Below are 7,951 nucleotides of genomic sequence, written 5' to 3' on the forward strand. Positions count from 1 at the left end.
CTTATTTTCTTTTGCTGATTGATTGATGATTGAGTGAGTAAGGGTATCATATGTACCAGTCTGCTCCCTGTGTACCTCAGGATAGCCGTGGACTTCTCCTGGCTCCCACCTTCAGAATGCGGGGTTTACAGGTTTGCACTGCCTTGCCAGGTTTCTGTGTTATCACAGAGCAAACCCAGAATTTTGGACATGCTAGGAAGCAGTCTATCAACTGGGATATATGCACAGCCTTTTATATCGTGAGTTTGGGACAGGGTGCTAAGCTTTCCTGGCTGGCCTTTTAACTCTCTGTCTACCCCAGCTAGGTTTGGAGCTGGCAAATCCACAGCCTCTGTCTCCTGAGAATTACTGTGGGATTACTGTGTTCCTGTATGCAGTTTACCGTACATTAATTACATCTCAACAAAGCCTTTTAATTTTCTGTGTATAGGTGTTTGGCTTGCATCTGTGCCTATGCATCACTTGCATGCCTGGTGCCCACAGAGGCCAGAAAGGGGCATCAGAAGCCCTGGAACTGAAGTTGCAGACGGTTATAAGCTACCATGAGGGTGCTGGGAATCGAACCCTTGTCCTCTATAAGAACAGCCAGTGCTCTTCACTGCTGAGTCCTCTCTCCAGCACTGGAGTTGGCAACTTTCTATTTCATTCATTGTTGTCAAGATTTTTCCTTGTCTTTCTTTTTTATTTTTATTTTTCGTGTTGAGGACAGTTTCATTAGAGTTTTAAAGAAAAACCCCAGGGCAGACAACTGTAAGATGTCAGCAGCTGCCAGGAGGAGGGATGCAGAGAAGACAGAGAAAAAGCCATGCCCTTTGAGTTAAACTGGCATGAAGGACAGCCACACAGTGGACAAACAGTCACATGCCAGAGAGAGGAGCTTTAGAGGAAGTGAAAATACCAGAAGTACCAGGAAAATCATATTTAGGCTCTGGCCAGCACCTAAAAGGAAAAGGTAGAAGCCAGGTGTGGTGGTGCACACCTTTAATCCCAGCACTTGGGAGGAAAAGGCAGGTGATCTCTGTGAGTTCGAGGCATCCTGGTCTACAGAGTGAGCTCTAGGACACTCAGGACTACCTAGAGAGACCCTATCTCAAACCACAACAAGAAGCAAAGAAAGAAAAAGGCAGAAGGGAAGAAGAAAGGGAAGCTTTTATCTTTCTGACATAGAAAGGCGGCCGAGCAGGCCCTACAGGGCCTTATTATGGGGGGATCTAGGGGCTGTGGTTTGTTTGGTTTTTGAAATTGGACTTGTCTAGGGAGCTCAGCATATCTTTGAATCCATAATCCTTCTGTCTCAATTTCCCAAGTACCAGAATCACAAGACATGTGCCATTACGTCAGGCTCCATGTTGTTGTTTTTAATTTGTTTTTCTTCAGTAGAGTTGCTGACCATCTTCTCATGTACTGATTAGCAACCTCTATATATCTTCCCTGCACAAGTAAATATTCATGCCTTTCAATCATCTCTTATCTGGGCTGGCTCTTTATGCCTTGAAGAATAATTGCCAGCACATTGGCAGTACTCAGTAATACTCCCCCCCCTTTTTTTCCTTCGAGGGAGGTGATGCATAGAGACAGGATCTTACACTGTAGTTTAGTCTGGTCAGTTCTACTGTCCTCTGCTCTCGAGAGCCAGCCGTTGTACTGGCTGGTTCTGTGTGTCAATTCGACACAAGCTAGAGTCACCGGAGGAAGGAGCCTCAGTGGAGGAAATAACTTCATGAGATCCAGCTGTACAGCATTTTCTCATTTAGCGGTCAATAGGGTAGGACCCAGTCCGTGGTGGGTGGTGCCACCTCTGGGCTGGTGGTCCTGGGTTCTATAAGAAGGTGGGCTGAGGGCTGGAGAGGAGGCTCTGAGGTTAAGAGAACTGACTGCTCTTCCAGTCGGTCCTGAGTTCAATTCCCAGCAACCACATGGTGGCTCACAGCCATCCGTAATGAGATCTGGTGCCCTCTTCTGCCCAGCAAGCATACAGACAGACAGAACACTGTATACATAATAAATAAATAAATCTTTTTATAAAGAACGAAAGAAGAAAGAAAGAAAGAAAGAAAGAGAGAAAGAGAGAAAGAAGGAAGGAAGGAAGGAAGAAAGGAAGGAAGGAAGGTGGGCTGAGCAAGCAAGCCATGGAAAGTAAGCCTGTAAGCAGTTCCCCCTCCATGGCCTCTGCATCAGCTCCTGCCTCCTGGATACTGCCCTGTTTGACTTCCTGCCCTGACTTCCTTCGGTGATAAACAGCAATGCTGAAGTGTTAGCCAAATAATAAACTCTTTCCTCCCCAACTTGCTTTATGGTCGTGGTGTTTCATTGCAGCGATAGAAACCCTGACTGAGACGGCCTTGTTGGTGCACACAGCTGCAAGTCATTTATTTTGCTTGCTGTACCCATCCATCCCTCCCTTGCTGAAGAACAGCTGGGCTCTTTCTAGTTTGGGGTCACACCAAATTGTGCTCTTAGGACAACTTCACAGAGGTGTTTCCTGGCAGAAGGGTGTATGAGATTCTCAAGAACATATACCTAAGAGTAGACCTGCAGAGTCTCAGGGATTGTGATTTTTTTTTCAAGTTTTACCATGTAGTGACAAGTTTCCAAAAGAGTTGCTCAAATCACCCTCAACAATAACAACTCCATCTGTAGTAAGGTCACTTCTCTGGGCCTCAGTTTCTCCAGTGTATTCTTTGGAAAATAACAGTTCAGACTGTTGGGTTTCTTCTTTCCTTCCTTTCCTCTTTTTTCCTTCCTTCCTTCCTCCCTCCCTCCCTCCCTCCCTTCCTCCCTCCCTCCCTTTTCTATCTTTTCTTCCTTCCTTCTTCTTTCTTGTGTATGTATGTATGTATGTATGTGCATTCGTTTACATGGATGTGTATGTGCATGCAGGCTAGAGGAGTATGTTGGGGGTTCTATTCTATCACTTTAGTCCCTCGAGATAGGTTCTCTCTTTGGACCTGGAGCCAGGCTGGCATACAAAAGGGCGTCCCACATCATGTGGGTGTTGGGGATTAAAATTCAGTCCTCAGGTTTACACTGTTGTGCTCTTACCCATTCAGTCATACCTCGACGAGCCATCTTCTCATTCCACAACACTTGGATTTCTGAGTCTCCTTTGGTTCTGACATTCTCCGATTATGTGCTCAAGGAGCTCCAAAGAAGCAGCGTTTGGGTGCGAGCATACTCCTTGAGGGAGTGCGTCAAGAGTGTGGATGTGAAGCATTGCCCCAGGGGTAGGGGCTGGAGGCATGGTCCCCAGCTGGTGGTGACCTTGCGAGAAGTTGGGAACTGTAGAATGGAGGTCCAGCTGGAGGATGTCGATCTGCGGTGGTGAGCTTTAGGGATACGCCTCACCTCGCCGCACTTCTGGTTCTCATTTACTCTTTGCTTTTTGAGGGGCCCACCATCCAGCTCCCAAATAAATCAAACACAGAGGCTTGTTTTCAGTTATGAATGCCTGGCCTTAGCTTGGCTTGTTTCTTGCCACCTTATCTTATCTTAAATTATCCCACCTACCTTTTACCTGGGCTTTTATCTTTTTCTTCTGCATGTCTTACTTTCCTTCTCATTCCTTGACTGGGTGACTGGGTAACTGGGTGGCTGGGTGGCTGGGTGGCTGGGTGGCTGGATGGCTGGGTGGCTGGGTGGCTGGCCTCTAGCGTCCTCCTCTTCTTGTTCTATTGCTGCTCTTCTTTCCTCTCTCCTCCCAGACTTCCCCTTCCATTTATGCTCTCTGTCTGCCAGTCCCACCTGTCCTTTGCTTCGGCCTCGCTCTTGGCCATTCAGCTCTTTATTAGGTGTTTTAGACAGGCACAGTAACACAGCTTCACAGAGTTAAACAAATGCAGCATAAACAAAAGTCACACACACCTGAAAATAATGTCCCCCAACCCTCATCTCACACCCAACACAATGGATTCGGCCAGCCTTGCACTGAAACCTTGGAAACCGTGAACCAAGATAAGCCTCTTTCCCTTTTATCTGCTTGAGCTATTTGTCACAGGAACAGAGTCTCTACTCTGTGAGAAAGAGTTGAAAGCATCCCTGCTTAGGATGAGGCTGCTTAACATCCTGGGGGACACTTTGTCTTAAAAGCTTCTTTCTTTCTTTGATTGCTTGCTTACTTATTTGTGTGTGTGCATGTTCATGATCACTGCTTGTATATTAAAGTCAGGGCACCACTTATGGGAGTCAGTTCTTTCCTTCCATCTTGTGAGTTCCAGTGTTTGAACTCAGAATTGCCGGGGCTGGTAGTAAGCAGCTTTATGCACTGCACTGTCTCAACAGTCCAGTGTCCTGAAGTAATTTTTAAATTAAAACATAAACATTGTATTTGTTGTGATCATATGTGACGAGATTGTGCTTTGCCATGCACAGTGCGTCTGTGGTGGTTAGAGGACAAGGCTGTGGAATCGGCGGAGTCTCTCCCTCCACATGGGCTTCGAGGGTCAAGTTCAGATGGTCAGTCTTTCCAGGCAAATGCTTTTACCCACTGAGCCCTAAGCTCCTAACAGTAGGTGTTGGGTAGTAACTCTGGCCTTGTCATCATGACCTCTGCCTACTCGAGAGAATTTCTAAGTAGGGAACAGGGAAAAGGAGACAGAGGGAAAAAAAGGCAAAACTAATAGTCTTTTTCTGAGGTAAGGTTTAATGTGTCATATATAAGTCAAGAGTACATGATCTGTGTGAATGGGCGTTGCTAGGCAGGTTCTTCTGAGGGAGAAGAGAATTTCACTGGGACATATCTGGCGAGGAGAAGGTTGTGGCAGAGAGGGACACTGATGGGGGGCACGCATGGGGTGACTCTGGGAAGGAGCCTGGACTCTGTTCCCTGAGCGCTAGCGTGGCATCTTAGAGGGATAGCTGCTGCTCAGTGACCTCGGGACACCTTCGTCATTATCAGGTGAGGAGGAGGGACTCTGGCTGTACTTCCCGGAGGGAGGGAGCTTCTCCAGGATACACTCTTAGTGTTAGCTGTATCCTGTACTGGGGATCCAGTGCTGGGGAAAGTGAATCGTGCAGAAGTTACAATTACCCTGGCTCTGCACAGGGTGGATCTCAATATATCTTTTCTGGAAGCTCTAGCTCCAGCTGTCCTGAGAGGTGGCTTAGAATCAGGTGCTTTCCGGAAGACCCACTGGCCCCATCTCCTCCTTGTTTTCACTCTTTTCCCTCAATTACTAACCCCACTCCCAATGTCTAGCCAAGGGTGACTTTGAAATTCTGATCTTTTGTTTCTACAGGGGATTACAGGCATGCTTTACCACAAATAGCTTTACCACAGGTAGTTTATTTGGTACAAGGGACCAAACCCAAACTTCATGCATGCTGGGCAAGCATTCTTCATTTTTACCTATGTAGCCTTGAGCTGGTCTTCATGTCTCCACCTCCCAAGTTCTAGAATTAAAGGTGTGTGGTACCATGAGTAACTTTTCTTTATTTTTAAAAAAACATTTTTTATGTATGTATGTGTATGTGCTCATGGGTTTATGTGTACCATGTTCCTACAGGTGTCCCAAGGAAGTCAGATTGCATTGGAGTCCCTAGAACTGGCTTCAGATTTTCTGGAAAAGCAGTAAGTGCTCTTAACTGCTAAGCCATCTCTCCGGCCCCTTCTTTCTTTCTTAAAAGGGTATGTAGTCCAGGTTGATCTAGAACCCACCATGTAGACCAGGTTGGCCTCAAATTTGAGATCCTCTTGTCTCTGACTCTTGGGTGATAGGAGTACCAAGGACCTATATAGTTATTATGCCCTAATCATTTTATTTACACATTCATTTATTAAACATTCCAGTGTTTATCCAGTCCTACATGCAGTGGGTGACTAACAGGTGCCTAGGCACTGGGGAGACAAAACAAGCAAATGCACAAGGAAATGAGGAAACCCCACCCAACAGGATCTTTCTTTCTTCTTTTACCTGCAGCAGGTTGTAGGGACAAGGACAGGAACAAGTCATATGATCATTACAAAGGCAGTGTGGTGGTTGGAATAAGAATGGCCCCCATTGACTTGTATTTTTTAATTCTTAGTCATCAGTGAGTGACAGGACTTGAGAAGAAATAGGAGGCATGTCCTTATTGGAGTAGGTGTGGCCTTGTTGGGGGAAATGTATCACTGGTGGTGGGCTTTGAAGTTTCAGAAGCCCAAGCCAGGCCCTATGACTCTGTCTTCCCGATGCCCATGGATCCAGATGTAGAACTCTCAGTTACTTCTCTAGCACCATGTCTGCCTGCCTGCATGCCACTATGCTTCCCACCATGACAATAATGGACTAAACCTCTGAAACCGTAGACCACTCTCAGTTGAAAGCTTTCTTTTCTAAGATTTTTATCATGGAGTGTCTTCACAGCAATAGAATACCAAGGCAGAAGTGGGTACTGGGAGTGGGGCATTGCTGTGACAGGCCTGACCATGCTGCTTGTTGGTGGGATGTGCACTTTGGATTAGGAAAGCAATGGATTGCTTTAAACAGGGCTCAATGGGCCATCCTAGTAGGCACATGGAAGACAGCGGTGCTGAGAGCAATGTAGATTATGATGGTCCTCCCTTCTCAAGAGGGTTCAGAGGAGAAGAATATTATAAATAACCTGTTATTAATATTAATAAATATTAATAGTCTGTTTTTGTTTGTTTGTTTTGTGTGTGAGAGAGAGATTTTGGTAAAGAATATGGTTGCTTTCTGCCCTTGTTTAAAAAAAATCTGCATGAGGCTAAATTGAAGAGTTTCGGATTAATGGTGATGGCAGAGGAGATTTCAAGACAGCCTAGTACTGACTCTGTCATGTGGTTATTAGTAGTGACTTTTATGCAGGTCTATAATGAAAAGGAGAAAACTGAGAAAGGAAAAATATAAAAAGGACAGTTTGAGGAGAAGCAGAGCCCCAGGAAATGTAATGAACCTAAGTCTAGGGCTCAAAGCAGGATAAAAAGCAGGAAGAAAAGCCCAATGCTAAATGGAATAAAGGGGATGGTGACCTCAGGGCAAGACTCCACCCAGCTGAGCTTCCAACTGGTGAAAAGGAACTAAAGAAAAATGAAGAAAGCCATCAACAATAGAAAGCTGATACAGATGTAATTGAATGTGGGGGCCATGTTCCAGTCCTAGAAAGTGGCAGAACTTGGCAGCTTCAGTCATGTGGTTCTGGCTTTAGAGTCAAGGATACACGTAAGGTACTGTGGAATCTCCCTCTGCAGCTAAGAACAGCAGCTCAGGGCAGGTATGTGTCGGGAATCCATCCCTACACCGATACCCAGAGAGGCTGCTGTATGAAGCTGTGAAGGTAAAGTCTGAATTGCTTTGGAAACTCCAAGATGTTGGAGATTACAGAGCCATGGGATACTTTCCCATAGAAGATAGCTGCTAGCAAGGTGTGGAACCAGCCTGAGAGAGAGAAATGCAGTCAACAAAGCTGGGAGGAGTAGACGATCTGAAGGGTCCTTTGTCATCAGCTATGGAGATGCAGAGTTCAGAGTCTGCCCTGTTGACTTTCAGTCTTTGGTTCAGCATTTCCTCACTATGCTTGCTTTCTTCCCTTTGAAATGGTAATGTATATTCTGTGCACTGTATATTGGAAGCATGTGATCAGCCTTTTTATTTATTTATTGGTTTTCTGAGACAGGGTTTTTCTGTGTATTCCTGGCTGTCCTGGAACTTTGTAGACCAGGCTGGTTTTGAGGTTTTAGAAGCCCAAGCTAGGTCCTGTGGCTCTCTCTTCATCCTGCCTGTAGATCCAGATGTAGAACTCTCAGCTACTTCTCCAGCACCATATCTGCCTGCATGTGAGCATGCTCCCCACCCTAGATCAGCCTGCCTTTGCCTTCTGAGTGCTGGGGTTAAAAGCAGGCGTGTGCCACCACTACCCAGCCAGCTTTTTAATTTTTATTTTACCAGAGTTACAGTTAAGCTTGCCTTGATTCTCAGGAGAGACTTTGAACTTTAGATTTCTAAACAATGTAGAA

Source organism: Myodes glareolus, chromosome 9 (assembly GCF_982192425.1).
Source record: "Myodes glareolus chromosome 9, mMyoGla1.1, whole genome shotgun sequence".
NCBI lineage: Eukaryota > Metazoa > Chordata > Mammalia > Rodentia > Cricetidae > Myodes > Myodes glareolus.